Source organism: Phyllostomus hastatus, unplaced genomic scaffold (genome assembly GCF_019186645.2).
Source record: "Phyllostomus hastatus isolate PE091 unplaced genomic scaffold, TTU_PhHast_1.1 phas_scaffold_21, whole genome shotgun sequence".
Lineage (NCBI taxonomy): Eukaryota > Metazoa > Chordata > Mammalia > Chiroptera > Phyllostomidae > Phyllostomus > Phyllostomus hastatus.
This window is the reverse complement of record NW_025334017.1, coordinates 7,833,717-7,850,824: the sequence shown is the minus strand read 5'-3', so window position 1 is coordinate 7,850,824 and position 17,108 is coordinate 7,833,717. Positions and strand designations below refer to the sequence as shown.

The 17,108-nt window shown below is 38.0% G+C and overlaps 1 protein-coding gene and 1 non-coding gene across 2 annotated transcripts in view; both read right to left on the bottom strand.

The window, feature by feature from the left end:
- The window catches only part of NKAIN3 (sodium/potassium transporting ATPase interacting 3), a 535,660-nt gene that overhangs the window by 424,683 nt on the left and 93,869 nt on the right, over positions 1–17,108 (bottom strand). The window lies entirely within an intron of this gene.
- LOC123833435 lies at positions 12,899–13,029 on the bottom strand. The gene has a single exon (XR_006788265.1). It is a non-coding gene; the product is annotated as a small nucleolar RNA SNORA44 (small nucleolar RNA).

The window sequence follows — 17,108 nt, the reverse complement described above, 5'->3', positions numbered from 1 at the left end:
CAGCATCAAGGCATGACAAGCGAGGAATGAACTGGGTGCAGATGTACAAGTCGGGCCTGAACCTTTAGAAAGCTCCCATTGAACAAGATGCAGTCACAGCAAAAACACTAAAGGATTTAGGCCTTTCTACACAGACCATTTCTAAATTCCACATTGGAGATTAGTTGTTAAAAATCCCACTTATACCTCATCGCATTTCACGTGCATGGAGCATCTACAAACCTAGAAGAAACACTGAGATTCAAGAAGGATGGGACACAGTGGCCTGCTTCTGTCCCTTCTTTGACAGGGAAGTTCTCAGTGCCCAGCGTTCTGCTCTCGCACAGCTCTCCACACAGCTGTGGTTCTTTGCCAGTGATGTTTGCATTTTATTTACGATAGTTTTATTACTGGCTGACTGTCAGCACCACAAGGGCAGGCATTGTGTCTGCCGCTCTTTGCTTCGTCCCCAGTGCCTGTTGTGCCCCCTCTCCCCGGGGGTGGGAACCCCATGCGAGGACTTACACAAACATGATGTCAAAGGGAGGGTGGATCGGAGCAGCTACATACAGAAATAACACAGGACGGGGACACTAAGACATATGGGCTGAAGGTCTGTCAGAAGCAAATGCTGAGAATTTGTTGTTGTTACACTATCTTTTTTTTCCGGTGTTTTAGGTCGGCATATGAGTTAAGCATTTTTTTTTACAGTAATATTTTGGGAATTGAGAGTGGCTTTATTTTCTTTATCAGAATCTCCTAGGTTTATGGTTTTAACTTGATATATAACACAGGTAAAGAACAATGGACAAATCATAAGCATATAGCTCAATGAGTTTTTTGGTCACTGAGAGTGATAATTTCTTCTAATCTTATTTATTTATTTTTACTTTTTTATTGAGTTAAGCCTTTTAACACTATAAAAAACTCTTTCTGAAACTGTTCATCTACATTCCAAGTAGCTTGTCCAGGCAGTTGAATACGTTCTGGATAGATTTTGCTTCTGAAATTCTACCCTTAGGCTTTTTAATGCGTAAATCAGGTAGGAGCGCTGACTTTTAACATTCCTGAACCGAGCACTATTATCTATTCTAAGGATCAAAAAACGAAGGGAGATCAGAATGGCAGGATAAAGGACGTGTGGGCTCAAGGCTGCTAAGTGGCCCGGAGAGTGTCTGAATCACCCTGACCCCCAAGTTTGAGTTCTCGCCACGGCACACGGCCGGGGGTCATTGTGATGGCGTGCGGCTCACACCTGCTCTTTTTCAGGGCGTGCCAGCTGTGGGTTTCAAACACGTTTTCAAAGGCAAAAGCAGCAGCACTTATCAGTGCTTACACACAGTATTTGCACTGTACTTCACAGCGTTCGCAAACCCGATACAATTGATCTTCACGGCGCCTGAGGGACACAGGCCGGATCACACCGACCAGTGTTGCTGGTGAGCCATTTTAATCTCAGCTGAAATGACTCACTTCTGATCAAGCAGCTGGTGGGTGAAAAAGCCTGTTTGGTTAATTTAAAACATGTAAGACCGACTTTGAATTCAACATTGAGAATCATCAATTGTTTCAAATAATGTATCTTGGTTAAAGGAGTATGGAATATTTAAAATGGGGTGTGGAGAACAGGGTATTTACACGTAAGAAACACTGAAAATGGAATACTTAAAGGACTAACAACCCACAGAAAGGGAGCAAAAATTGTACAAATGCTGCCACAAAACTGTGCAGCTCTCTTCATGTGCATGTGGGTGCTGGTGGTGATTATGTTTTGTGATGGTCAATGTCCTGTGTTCTAATGCTCAACCCATTCCACATAAATCAGTAAGCAGATAGTAATGCTGTACCATTGCTGACTAAAGATAGGTTAACACTTTCATTTCAACACACATTTGCTTGAGTTTCCACTAACTCGAGCTTTGCCAGACTCTCTTCAGCTCTCTAGTCCTACTTCCCATTCCTACCTCTAGGATGGCTTAATTTGCCAAAATTTCCTTACTAGTCAAAACTGAAGCTATAAAGTAAAACCTTGGAAGCTGACTGCATCAGTGTGTAATTTGCCACTGAGAAGTCCTCCATCCATAGTTCAAACTCCCAGTGAAAAACTAGCAGCAAAAAAACCACAGTAGGATCAATAACAATGACAGCTGAGTAAAGTTTAATAAAGGTGGAACAGAGAGCCCAGAAATAAACCCATGTCTCTAGGGTCAATTAATATTCAACAAAGGGGGAAGAAGCATAAAATAGAGTAAAAATAGCCTCTTCAACAAATGGTGTTGGGAGATCTGGACAGCTACACGAAAAAAAAATGAAACTCAACCACCAACTTACACCACACACAAAAATAAACTCAGGATGGATAAAAGACTTAAATATAAGTCATGATACCATAAAAGTCCTAGAGGAAAACATAGAAAAATCTCTGATATTCCATGCAGCACTATTTTCACTGATAAGTCCCCTTAGAGCAAGGGACATAGAGGAAGAATAAATGATGAACAAATGGGAGTTCATCAAAATAAAAAGCTTTTGCACAGCTAAAGAAAATATCAGCAAAATGAAAAGGAAACCAACCATATGGGAAAATATATTTGCCAATGATACTTCAGACAAAGGTTTGATCTCCAAAATATATAAAGAACTCACACAGCTCTACTTCAGAAAGACAGACAACCCCATTAAAAAATGGGCAAAAGACCTGAACAGACACTTCTCCAGGGAGGACATACAAAGAGGCCAGAGACATATGAAAGGATGCTCATCACCACTAGCCATTAGAGAGATGCAAATTAAAACCACAATGAGATACCACTTCACACCAGTCAGAATGGCTATCATTAATAAATCAACAAACAGCAAATGCTGGCAAGGTTGTAGAGAAAAGGGAACCCTAGTGCACTGTTGGTGGGAATGCAGACTGGTGCAGCCACTGTGGGAAACAGTTTTTCCTCAAACACTAAAAATGGAACTGCCTTTTGACCCAGCAATTCCACTACCGGGATTATACCCTAAAACTCCTGAAAAACCAATTCAAAAGAACCTATGCATCCCAATATTCATAGCAGCACAATTTACAATTGCCAAGTGTTGGAGGCAACTTAAGTGCCCATCAGAAAATGAGGGGATCAGAAAACTGTGGTACATTTACACAATGGAATACTACACAGCAGAAAGAAAAGAAGAAACTCCCACCCTTCCCAACAGCATGGATGGAACTGGAGAGCATTATGCTAAGTGAAATAAGCCAGGTAGTGAAAGACAAATACCATATGGTCTCACCTATAAGGGGAACTTAATCAACACAATAAATGAGCAAGCAAAATATGACCAGAGACACTGAAAAAAAGAACAAACTGACAGAAGCCAGAAGGGATGGGGGAGGGGGATAATGGGAGAAAGAAGGGGAAGGGTTGTCAAGGAACATGTGTAAGGGACCCATGGACAAAGCCAAAGGAGGGTAGGATTAAGGATGGGAGGTGGAGGTAGGTGGGGTGGGGGATGGAATGGAGACAAATATACGTGAACAACAATGAAAAAAAGGAAAAACAATAGCATCTTGGGTTAAGGGAGGCAGTGGGAAGGAACACTCTTTATTTTGCTTAAAACTGCTAAACAATCCTTTCTAGCCTGAACTCCTGAACTCTCAGGCACCAGAAGTATTGCCCTATTCCTGGGGAAACCAAAGCACAACTCAACTTCATCTGTCAGTTTAGGCTAACTAGAGTTAGGCTGCAGTTGCCAATACTAATGAATTAGACTCCACAAATGGTCTGTGTTCTAGTAGTGAAAATATTTTAGGTGGAATATTTGTGAATAGCACTAGTCAAAAGTGATTTTATTCCAAAGATGACCAATAATACCTTTCTCATTTTGAGTGCTGTATCTTAATGTTGGCTTCTGCAGTCAAGAAGTATAATTTCTACAGAGGGCAGTAGGGGTCAAGTCAACAAATTATTGAAGTGACAATGCATACCTTTGTGATAAGAAAGTGACTCTGTAGCTGGAAGCTTGCAATTAATGACAACTCATTTCCTCAGTGCAATGCAACATATACTGACTTGTTTTTTATTTGCTTTGCTTGCCTTGCAACCTTACATAAAATGAGCCATTATTTCAAAACTGTAAAAGGCTGCCTGGAAACTAAACTGTAAATCTGAAATAATTCATCCAAAAGATTGCTCTAGAAGGGTTCTAAGTTTCCAGACTGGCAGAACACAATGAGACATGGGAGCAAAACAATGTAGGATGATCTCTCCTCTCAATGGGAATAAAGGGACCCTAAAAATCTTGTAGGTAGGCAAGATTTCTCATATTTACTCTAAGAATTCTATAAATTCTTACGAAATCACATTGACTTTGAAAATAAAATAGGAAAATTTTGTGTAGAAATCTTAAAAGTACAGAAAATTTGAAAATTTTATTATCCATATTTTATTATTTAAGGATAGAACATTCAACATAAAACTTTATTTTTCAAAATTCATCTAAAATTTGACAGTCCTTTAGAGTAACCTCTATTTTTCCAGACCAAAAAGGGATAATATCTGGGAAGACACTCAGTACCTCACACACATCCCGGCATTGAACTATCATAATAAGTTCCACCCTGACTCACATTCTAGTGATATTTTAGAACAACTTGGAGTTATTTTCTTAATTTTCTAGAAGCCAAATTTCTTAGTCAAAGGGAGTGCATGAATTCTGCAGTTTTTATGAAATGTTTTGCTAAATTGCTTTGCAGAATTCACTTGTGCTATAGCAGATATAAGAATGTTTACACTCCTAAATAAATGATATGAACAAGCATATAAAACTTAATTTATATCTATTAAAACTATAAGGAAATGCATCCTTCTTAAATAACATCTATTGCTTCAGCTATTTAATATTGAAACAAAATGTGTGGTGTGAATATCCACACCCAGATAAATATCTAAAGATACTCATTCATCTAATGACAACTTTCTCTTCCTTCAAGCAGAAAACCACATATTTTGTTAAAACATGCAATGGAAACACAGTAATACAAAGTTCAGAGAAAAATAATGAACTAATCCTCAACCCATTGAAAAAAGAAAACCATTAAGAGAAAACAATATGCTACTCATGCTTTTAGAGAAATAGTAGCAAAAATTAATAATGTGTCTTGTGTATATAACTAAATATTTGTTTAAATAAATATATGTATATATACCTAAAATATATTTTTTTCTTTTTCATATTTAAGCAAATGCTCATATACATAGAGGCAAAAGACTTATCTACAGTCTTTATAAACTCCTTGTTATAATCCCCTGGGTCCCAGAGCTAATCAATATGGCATTTTTCAATTCAAGAAAATCCAATTAAAATTAAGCCATTTTGTGATGATTGGTTAAATCAAGACTAAGTTATACCACTGACACATGTGTCTGGCATCAAACTAGAAAATAGGGAAAAAGTAAAACAGAAGAGCAATGAGATTTTGATAACATCTTGTCAAAGAAGTGAAGGAGAGCCTGGTCTGCAAGAACCGAAGTGGGGGGAAGTCACTGAAGGTGATTTACCATAGAAATCAGGAGGAAATGTCCTAAACTTCTTCAGCATTCTTACTGGTGCAGAGAAAGCAGAGTAGGCTGAAATTGACGACAACAGCAAGCAATAAAATGGAGATATGTGACATAAGGAATGAATTCAAGTGTTACAGTTACTACAAAAAGCAGAAGCAAAATTAAAATCCACGTTGGAGAACAAAAGATCAAGTTGCAGAATGTACATTGCAAAAAATAAAATCAGGAGCCTGGAGCACATTGAAAGCCCTCCCAGAATTCAGAAGAGAAGCCAAAGGTAATGGAAACAAGAAAATTGTGATAAGTATGGCGAGCAGACACAGTGAGCTGACCGATGGGGTTGCATTGTCCCTGAGGAAAAAGCATTAACTGAAGTAGAGGTCATAATAAAAGAAAATGAAACTAAATTTTTATTTAAGAAATTTAAAAAATGTTCTGACTACACATAAAAGTATTAATTTCATCCTTGTTGGAAAACAGAAGAATGCCACCTATATGTAGATGGATTGCGAAATGACAAGCAAAGTAAAAGTAAGTAAATAAAATCAAAGGCAGATAGGAAGAGGAGGCAAGGAGAGAGAGAAAGAGGAAGGAGAGAGGGAGGGAGAGAATTAAGAAGCAGGCTGCCTTCAAAATAGGAACAACAACAATGACAAAATTGTGTCTGGATTTGGCTTTCTGGGACATTAAAGTCAAGAGAACAGAAGCATAATGTTGACAGCTCTTTGTGGATAAGATGGCATGCAAGATGTCTGCACCATTGTTATCGGTGTGTTAAAGCAACACAAGGGTAAAGCAAGGTATGCTATTCCTCAGGACATACCCCATTTACGTGCTCCTGTGTACAGATGTTCCCTAAGGTTTACTGCAGCCAATCTTGAAGAGAAACAAATTCACTACTTAGAACTCAGATAAGGCTAGAATGGTGAAGCTGCCTTTACTGGGGTTGATACTGAAAGGGAACAACTCAGCCATGTTTTGTTCAGCAGGGGTAGCTGGTCTCTGCAGAATTCCTGTAGCTTCCCCTGGACCTGCTCCACACCCACACCCAGGAAATGAGTTTCTTAACTACATTCTTGTTCATTGTTCAAATAGAATGTTTTGCAATTTTAATTATTGTTTAATACAATAGATAGTGTTCAATGTTCCAGTCTTAGCAATGTCCCTTAACTAAATGACACTGAACAAGGTGCTAGGAGAATTGCTAATCAAAAAGCTGCTTTTTCTCCTTTCACAAGAGCCAGACTGTCACAGCAATCAACACTGTCAGTACTTAAGAAATCATTTGTGTTCAAATCTGAAGTCTACTAAATGGCATATGCCATTTTTCTTTTATAGTGAGGGATAATAATTCATCCTGAAACAAACATTTTGTAACATCTTATCTTCCACACAGAACATGTGAATGTTACTGAATTAATTCTGTTTAAAATCAATACATGATGTGTTATCCATAACACATCATGTTGTTCATAAGCATGAATAACGATGTTCAAAGAAAAATAAGATGGCAAGGACAATCATTAAAATGCAAAATACTAAGAGCAGTTATTTATAAATATTAAACCTACAGGCAAGCTCTTCCTTCCTGGGTTTTCTTCTACCAATTTTTAAATGAGTACACTTTAATTATATGTTTTTGAAAAATACATAAAGCAAATATCCAGGTGCTCAAGCTCATACTACTCAGCTAAATGCAAATTAAATCAACAATGAGATACCACTTCATATTCAAAATACAGGCAAAAATTTATAGTCATAAAGTACTGCGTGATGGTATAGCGATGCATGCCCTGGTTTCCTGGAGGAAGGAATGCAAACTGTGCCACTAGGACTGGTTAAATCTGACAGTTTGTACCTATGCTGTAATTTATCTACTTCGCTTCTATGAAATTAAAGAAATACTTATAGGATGTGTATAAGGATATGCACTCACTGCAACAGAGCATGTAAGAATAAACTTGGGAACAACATAAATGCCCATTCTTCTATGTAGGATAGCATATAAAAAGTGAACTAGAACTTCATGGATCACAATGGGTAAACTCAAAATCCAGCTGAAAATGCAGTAATGGTATGTACTACACATACTTAAATTTTATGTACTAATATTTAAATAAAGCTTAAATATGTAAAACAAAACTATATTGTTCATGGGTCCGTCGATACAAAGTATTAAATGACTGCCGGGGAAAACGAACACCGAAGGCTGCCATGTGGAGCACACCTGGGAGAGGCACAGGTGAGAGAAACAGGTGTCAGGGGCTTTTCCCTACACTCTTCTATATGCTTGAACTATATCAAAATAATAACAATGCACTACCATAAGATCACATACTTTTAATTTAAACATCCATTTTAATTATAAAATGAAGGAAGGTGGTTTGAAAAACAAAATTTCTAGAGTTTGACCAATTTTTAGATGTCATCTATTTGATTCTTCACCCTCTAATATTTTTATATAGGGAGTTACAAATCAGTTCTTTGTTGGATCTGATCTTTTAATAAATCACCTTTAAGCTCTAGAGGTCTACAGATTTGTCTTGAAGGTCAGCCTGGATAACGATTCTGCAAATAAAGGTTTTTAACACAGGTATATTTTAATTGATTGAAGTGGGAAAACCTTAAGTGAACTCTGTAATTGAAATGCCCCATAGATAATAAAACTGATTAGAATGGAAAGAAAAGAAGCATAGAATTTCCCGTAATGATTTTTGAAACTCTAAGGAAGAGAGAAGACGCCGTGTGAAAATGGAGTCTGTCATGCAAGCTGCTACCTTTAAAAATAAGTAAAATCTAAACTGAGGGTTCCCTTCAATGTCTAAAATTACAAGGATCTATGTGCAGAGCAGATAAATATAGTTAAGAAGACCACTGGCTTTGCTAAAGTCTTAATGACATATTCTGTAATTTTATAAATGTTAAGTTAGAGAAGTTGAATGAGTTGGGAAAAATCTTTTACACAAGTTTTACAATCACCTTTAAGGCATTGCTTTAAGCCTTGATTTGCTAATTGACTTTTTGTATGTTAATAGGCTTAGATCTATTAACATACGCATTAAGTAATGCCTTAATGTGTTTTAGTGCTTTCATTTAATGGAACTACAACAGAGCACATATAGAAAACTATTCCTCCACTCATTAACATGCATAATAAACATCCACTTTTCTTTATCCTCCAATGGGTTTTAAAGAAAAGGATACTCGAACAATTTTACTCTCACAGAAACCTCTACAGAGAAAGAAAATCAAAGAGAAATATCCTCTGGCTAACTCTTCCCCATTATGGTTCAATGCATTATTCTTTGTAGGTTTTTTTATTATTGTATCTAATCTGTATTGAAAATAGAAAGAGAATGAGAACTGATTAAACACCTTTCTAATTTCAAACTAGCAATTCATTTCTTCTGCTTGAAAAAGAAACCATCTCTTTCTTTCAAAAAGAACTAGTTTTTGAGATAGTACATTCATCAAAAGAATTTTTGATAAATGTTGGCTTGCCCAGGGCTGAGACTGTGGGACAGACACAAAATAATTGTCTTTAATCCTTGGCACCTGTCTTTGATCATTCCAGGCATAAATGATTCCTCCTATCTCTGACAAGTTAAGGCACATGTAACATTCAGTTTTGTATTGTACTATTGGAATAATATATCTTCTCTACCTCACTAGTAATCATTAACATTTGAGGAGTACCTTAGAACATTGTTAGCCGATGACATACTCCTTTGATGAGGCAGTGCTGCAGCTTCAGCCAACTTCTCAAGGAGGAGGACAGCGACAACACAGCATTAGGCCCACAGTGTTGAGGAGACACACTGAATAGTCTCAGTTACAGGCAGTTAGGTAGCTGACCACTATTGCCACTATAAGGGCTCAGGCAACAGGAACTGGGAACAGTGGGTGACAAAGCTAGAGAAAGCACATTCCAGGTGTCCTCCAGCGATGAGACCCTGGTCATTATCAAGCTGATTCATAATCAAGTGAATCAAAAGTCCCAGAAGATACCTCAGGTGTACACAGAGGCATCACAAGGGATGAATAGAAACAGGGTCACCAAGCAAGCTGCTGGGCACTTCCCTGCTGTCTTCAGAACAGACTCCAGTTACTACTGTTTCTTTCCCAGCTTTACTGCCCTCTCTCTATGTCTTTATTCATATTCATGTCCTTCCTGCTCTCTTCCTACACTGTTCCTCTATGCAACTCTACCTTATGGTGTCCTTCACTTTTTGCCCTGTACTGTACAGTTCCTCTTCTGCTGTGTGGTGTTGGGAACAAGGAAATTAAGAACTAAATTTAACCTTAATAGACAAGAACCACATTGTAGCTAAAAAGAAATGATAAAAGAGACAAAGTACAGTTAAGGCAAACATCCCGTGTCTAGCAGATGCTCTCCCCTGGGTAGGCTAGATAAGCAGTGCTTTGTAGTTTTTAATGAGAAAATAGAAAACTAGCTAGCTAGAGCCAGGAGATTACTAGGTTAATGAACAAACAGCCTGCCTTCCCGCCTTATGAAAGAATGCTTGGTTTGAAATTCCCGCGCGCGGTCTTTGTAAGCGAATTGCTAACTGCCACGTCTGCTTCTGTATAACGCTTGCTTGCCCGCCCATATATAAGAACGTAGTTGTAAGCGCTCGGCACGGCTCTCATTTGCAGCTCCTTGTGGGCACTGTGTCGCTGGACACTTTAAGAGTTCGCCCCTGCGCAGGTTAAACTTGGCCAATAAAGTAACATCTTTGATACCCTGAAAGTCTCTGATATTTGTTCTTGAGTTTGCTGGATGCTACATGTGGTTTCTCCCGCCTGCCATTCATGTAGTTTCCAATGCCTTCTGGGTTTTTTCTTCCAGCTGGGACACTTACTGAGTTAGACACACAGGGCTCTTTCTGCAGCTGCTGCTCCCTCATTACGAGTCCTCTGTGCTCATTTTTCCTGGTGCTGTGTTCCATCCTCTCTGCTTCTGGAGTTCATATAGAAGGCTGGGAATTACCTGGCATGAGTTGACAGATACATGCATAGCTCTTTAAAAGTCAGAAACTGTAACAGCCATTCGAGTTATGTTGAACCTTCTACGTTTGTCCCTCTGATTCCTGCCTCCTGCTTTGATTCTGTTTGCCAAACTAATGTCCTGTTACTTGAGCATAATTCTTTTAGCATGCCTACTTGCTTAGCCCTTGGTGCTCATTCATTCACTCACTCATTCACTCATTCAATATTTTTGAAATTATTTGCTGTATCAGACCTGACACTAGGCACTGAGAATCTGAATCACTGAAAACTAGATGGTCTAGTCAGGGGAAGCAGGCCAAACAATGAATAAGGTACAGCACATTATGGAAGGGGCCTGAGCAGGTAGTAGAGGATGTGTATTTGGCCCATCTTGGAGGGCCTAGGAATGCCTCCTAGAGGAAGAGACACGGAAGCTAAGACCTGAAAGAAGACTAGGAATGAACAAGGTTAAAGGTTAGGAAGTGGAAATTACAAGTACAGGAAGCCACATGTGCAAAGTGTAAAGGTAGAAAGAAACATGTATAAGTCTGCCTGTTTGTTACAGCATGGAATGGAAAAAGAATGTTTTATTTTTAAACACTTAACTCTTCATTGCTCACTTTACACCAATTAAAAATAAATAAGTATGTACTTATTTTCAGAATATGAGTCATTGAGCACACACTTGTATTAGGAATATGAGTCATTAAGTACAGCATTTAATAAGATCACAGTAATACAAGGATTTTTGATGATTCATTTGTCTGATCTCCCTAAAAAGTTTGAGTTATTAAGAGTTATTCTCTGTTTAAAACTGTAGTGAGGAGGAAAATGGGCCACTATAGGCTAAATGAATAACTTTTAACTTCATTCATTCATTTGATCATTGTGCAAATATTTATTGAGTTCCTACCATCGCTAAGACTTCTCTGATGATGTTCACTATGCCACGGAGGAGAGAAAAAACTAACACTTAAACAAGTAAACAACTAAATAAATCATGAAGTACTCCAAATATAACCATTAAAGGCAAAGCTGAGCAAATGATCCATAAACCTAAGATCAAATCATATAAAAAAGTCCATTTACTGAAAATGCTGTAGAAATCGAACCAAACACTAAAACTTCTCTCTAATAAATGGCATTAGTTATATTTCCTTTACAACATACTAAATAACCACAAGTCACAGTCTCACTTGCTAGAGTTGGACACAATTTATTAGGGATGACAAGCGGTTATAGTACATTGGTGAGAGGTAGCTTCTTGCAGGGGTTCTGCGCAGCTGTAAAGACTGGCTCTCATCCTCGTTCTGCCATTTTCCAACTGGATGGCTTTCAGCAGACTATTTAACCTTATAAGAATCTCATTCCTTTGTTCAGAATATGAAGATATAAATAAAAATAATGTTAGTATAAACTTGTGTTGTTTTGAGGCTCAATATGAGTTAATTTGCATCAAGCAAGTTAATGCATGTTAAGCTCTTGGAGTAGTGCCTGCCCATTCTAAACATGTTAGCACCTGCATTGTAATCTGTTAAAAGAACAGTAAAGACCCTTGATGTTCAGAACTATCATGAGGTTTATAAACTATTTCTGCCTTCCTACGCCCACAATACCTATCATGAAAGAGCTATTCCCTGGTCTGAATTGTAAAATGCCGGTTTTATTTTTAAAAATCCTTCCTGGTTTTCTTCTGATAGCAATTTTCTTTGACATTAAATGATCAGGGGGTTAAGCACAAGCTGCTTGGGAACTTCCACCAGTAACAAGGCTATGTGTGTGGAGACGCCATGTGCAGACACACAGATGTTCGATGGAAGACTTGTGTGGGCCCTAGCCTCACCCTCACTACCCTCCACAGCGTGAAGTTGTGGAGTGAGCAGTTGGGGCATGGCAGCCACTAGTCCGCTTGACTGGGTGAAGCATGGAGAATCTTGCCTCTGTTTGTCCTCCTTCCCTGGACCAGAGAGAGGCAGCAAGTCGGGGGTGTGTCTCTGCTCTGCAGATTCAAGTCTTCCCTCTGAGGCAGGGTCCACGGTCTAGCCTCAGGATCAGGATGCGTTAGTATGCCCACTTCACTTGCCTGCAGATATAGCTGAGCTACCTGCTCTAATAGCCTTCTTTCTATCAGTTAAAAAAACAAAAAGTGATATTTTGATTTCCATCTATCTATGCCTATGTCTCAATTGTTTCCAAACCAGATAACTAGAAAATAAAGAATGATATTTATTGATCTCCTCCCATTCCAACACCTAGTTCTTTTTTAAAAAAAGTAGTTTTAAAGTGTAAAAATGTTATCTAAAATACATGGGAACTAGCAAAATGTAATCTCCCATGGGAACTGTCTTTGCACTATTTTTTGATAGTTTTCTTCCCTGAGATATTATAGGAAAGGTGAGTGGCAGCTGCAGGTATTATACTGACCTGAACTGTCAAAGTCTCTCCAAGCTGCTCTCATATGCAGTTGGAGATCCCATGGCTACAACTAGCCACAGCCCTTGGAAACATGCTGTTGATAGTTTTTTTCATGTTCACTTTTTATTGTCATTTAATGGACATATTCATGTACATTACCATTTAGTCCCCTTACTCCCCCTCCCCACTACAATCACCAGACTGTTGTCCATGTCCATGAGTCCTTTTTCCTTTTTGCTTAATCTCTCCACCCCCTAAACTCCCTTAGCTGTCATCCTGCTCTCTGTCTATAAGTCTGTCCTCATTTTCCTTGTTATTTCAGTTTGTTCATTAGATTCCACATGTGAATAAATCATATGGTATTTATCTTTCTCTGACTGGCTTAGTTCACTTAATATTTTCCATGTCCATCCATACTGTTGCAAAGGGTAAAATTTCCTTCTTTTTTATGGCGAGTAGTATTCCATTGCAGAAATTTCCCATAGTTGTTTTATCCACTCATCTACTGATGGTCACTTAAGCTACTTCCATATCTGGGTGATGCAAATATTATAATGATATGTAAATTTTTTATGTTTATTAATAAATGTGAGAAAATGAGTGAAATGAACTTTTACACTAGCAATTGACCTTATACCTTAAAGCATGATTCTTCAGCAACAAAAATGCAGCTGACAGTTTTTTTCTCAATGTTCAGTGTAAGGACAATTTGCTCCTGAGGATCCTCAGATACACTGTGTAAGAGGTGCTGGCCTCAGCACTGCACATCTCTCACAAATTATATGTTCTGCTACTCACATCTACAAGAAAGTGTTTAATTTTTTGAGTTAATGCATAAAAATGCAAATATGGGCTCATTTCTATCTATGTGTAACATGTAATTGAATAAAACTTCTTCTTTTGGCTTACATAGCATTTTGTACCTTATCAACCACCATTAAAATGCATTAAATGTCTGTGATAATGATGCACAATTGACCCTCCCAGGACTACAGCATTCCTAATCATGTCTAATTTCTGTCTGAAAATAAAGGACAGCTTAATTATCAAACTACTAACTTCAAGTCCTTTGAGTCTTTTTTTAAAAAGGAGAAGAATATTAATTAGTTCAACTCTCAATCTTATAAACATATGTACTTTTCTTGAGAAACTAGCAATGACACATTCCAGCCTTTCTTCCACTTGTGTGCCACAGATTGAACACCTAGGCTTGAAAAGCTGGGGGTGTTCTGGCTGCTTTTTCATTTGTTATCTCCATAGTATAAATTCATAATGTATTTCAATATGTTTACTCTTAAAACAATGAAAATTAGAAACCTAGTATTTAACCAGCCTTTTACAATATAGGTGCAACCTACAAAGAACAAAGAGCCTGATGATGTCTGTATGTATCAAAGAAAAAGACTCGGTGATATGTTATCATCTACAAACAGTTATAACTATACAGAACTAACAAATAATACACTTATTAGCATTTTAAGAGTGCAGACCATACTTTAATTTCTGAGGAAATCAAACCCCTCTCTTTTTCTTATAAACTCTGCTGACAGTTACCCGAGTTTGCGGGCAAGGGGACCAGGACAGGTGAGAGCTGAGGATGGAGGGAACCGGGCAGGCCCTGAACCAGGGTTAGGGGTCTGGGCTTCAGTTCACAGGCCTGTATTGTCTTATGTGCCTTTCTTGGAGCAGTTGACAGATGTTTTGCCAGTCAAAAGGATTTTATTATCAGATAATTTGGGAATATAACATTATTTGGAAAAACAAAGAGATGTCTGTATTCCAGGACTTCTAAGAGTCTTTAATATACAAATGAGTATTTTTCAGCACCAAGAATTTTGAATATACTCTACAGAATTGCTAGTTTCCTTTTTACTATCAAATTCTTTTTTTAAGAGGACATTTTTAAATAGAACTTGGTGTTACAAAATGTACTAAATACTTTAAGTACATTTAGGCAAATGGGACACATTTAGAGATTTGAATCTTAGAGTGACATGGTTTGATTTGCATGTAAGACAGATCACTCTGGTGGCTGTGGGAAAGAGGCTTGGTGATCCTGGAGTCTCTCAAGACAAGATGATTAAGGTCAGAATGAGGCAGTTGTAGTCGGGAAAAGAGAGGAAGAAAGACTAAGAGACATCTAAGAGAAAAATTTGGCAGGACTTGGCCATTAATGTGGTAAGTGAGTAGATCAAATCTACCTCCCAAATTTGAAATTTAGGTGACTGGGGGAATATATGTGCCAACATGATAGAGAATACCAAGATAGAGAGTAATGGGAAAGAGACGTTATAAGGAAATATGCAAACACATGTAAATGACAATTTATAAAGTTCTTTTACACTCATTATTTTATCCAAAACTCATAGCAACTCTAAGGCATAAACAATATACATAATTTTTCTTATTTTCATGATGAGAAGAATGGGATCAGCATTTTAAACCACTCCCTAAAATCAGCTAATACTACACATATCATAATGTGAGGGTTCCACTCCACCCCTCAAATCATCTCTCAGTGAAAAGATAATTCTGCTATATTCAAGTTTTTTGAAAATTTCTCAAGGTTCAGAAATTGTATGACTGTCTTTTGAAGAAATTGCATTAGCTTGAAACATTCACAACCAGTCCTAGTTGAGAGGCTTCTGGAGCTCCACTGGACGAACCAACAGAAAGAAGGGCCAAGAAATAGAACTGGGATTTAAGATGAATTCTTTGGTCTGCGTACCTGCCACTGTTGGACACTACTGTTCTCAAAGTTTTAAAAAGAACTTTCCTATATATTTATGACTTAAGATAAAATGTATAGTAGCAACCTCATACACACAAACAAAAACTACTGAATTTTAAAGAATTTATTTGAATATAGAAATAATGGTCTTAAAAAACTTCATACAATAATCCCAAAATGGCTCCACATGTTAAAGATTCATGCAAAGCATTTGAATTAAATTGTCTCATGTGAGAAAAAGCAGTTTTGCTAATATACCATATAACTGCATATTTGATTTGAAGTATGCATCAGTAATTAAAATTATAAATTAATGTTATGAAAAAGCCATAGACTTTCATCTACATCTCTAAGTTTCATGCTTAGACTGGCCGAAATAGTAGTTCTTCTTACTGAGAAAGTGAGAGAATCATCCTTCACGCTGAGTTTCCTTCCATTCAGGCTTATTTGACGTTTGGATCCCACCCCATTTTTCATTGCCACGTCTGTTTCCATTGACTCAGGAGATGACTGATCAAATCCTCTCAAAGCTGAAATTGGGAAGCCAAGGACGACCTTGGAAGCAAGGGAGGCAGTGAATTAATGTGGAATTAAGAATGACATATACAGTACTGATTCTAAATCTTGTCATGAAAGATTCAAACTTTGCTTCTGCAATTGGGAGGAACAAGGTTTCCAGGAAATGAAAAGCTATATGTCATAAAAATGCTGCTGTGGCTTGAGGTGTTTGCAGGGAAATAGTATGGCGGTGAGAAAAGAGCCACGGGCTCACGGGCAGCCTCTACAAGAGACTCGCCCCCTTTGGGAGACAATTCTTCATGGGTCTCTCACATTTCTGCACACCTTGGCAGTGAGGCACTGACTGCCACTTATTCTCGACGGTGTCTTCAAAGATGTTTGATAGCAAATAGCCTTTGAAGATGGAGACAGTGTCTTCCTCTGGAGAAAAGGATAGGTATATTTACTCCCCGATATAATAAAGATAAATCTTGCAGAGGGAAGGTCAGGCATGCATTTCGCCCACTGGAAAAGATTCAGAGCCCTGAAACGCTGGCTCTTCTCCAGCAGTCTCTCCTGTAATGCAACACACTGCACGTGGATGTGTCCCACAGCAGTCTCTGTGTCCCCTGGTGGGAACTGAGGCCAGGCTTCTGGGTGCACAGATGCTAATGCACTGGCTACTATCATTCTTGTGTATAATGAACTGTCTTTAACCTCTTACCCAGAAGTCTTGGGTCTTCTACCAGCATCCATGACACTGTGACTAGCTAATTTGCTCATTTGCAAGTAGGGTGAAATCTCAGACCCTTCAGAATTTGTGAAATTTTCTGCATTCTCTTCTTTGCTTATCTAGAAAAAAAAGCTGGGGGCTATATGATCATTAGTCCTCCTTCTGGCTTGGTCAGTACACATAATTTATATTAGGATTATGAAAAACCTTGGCA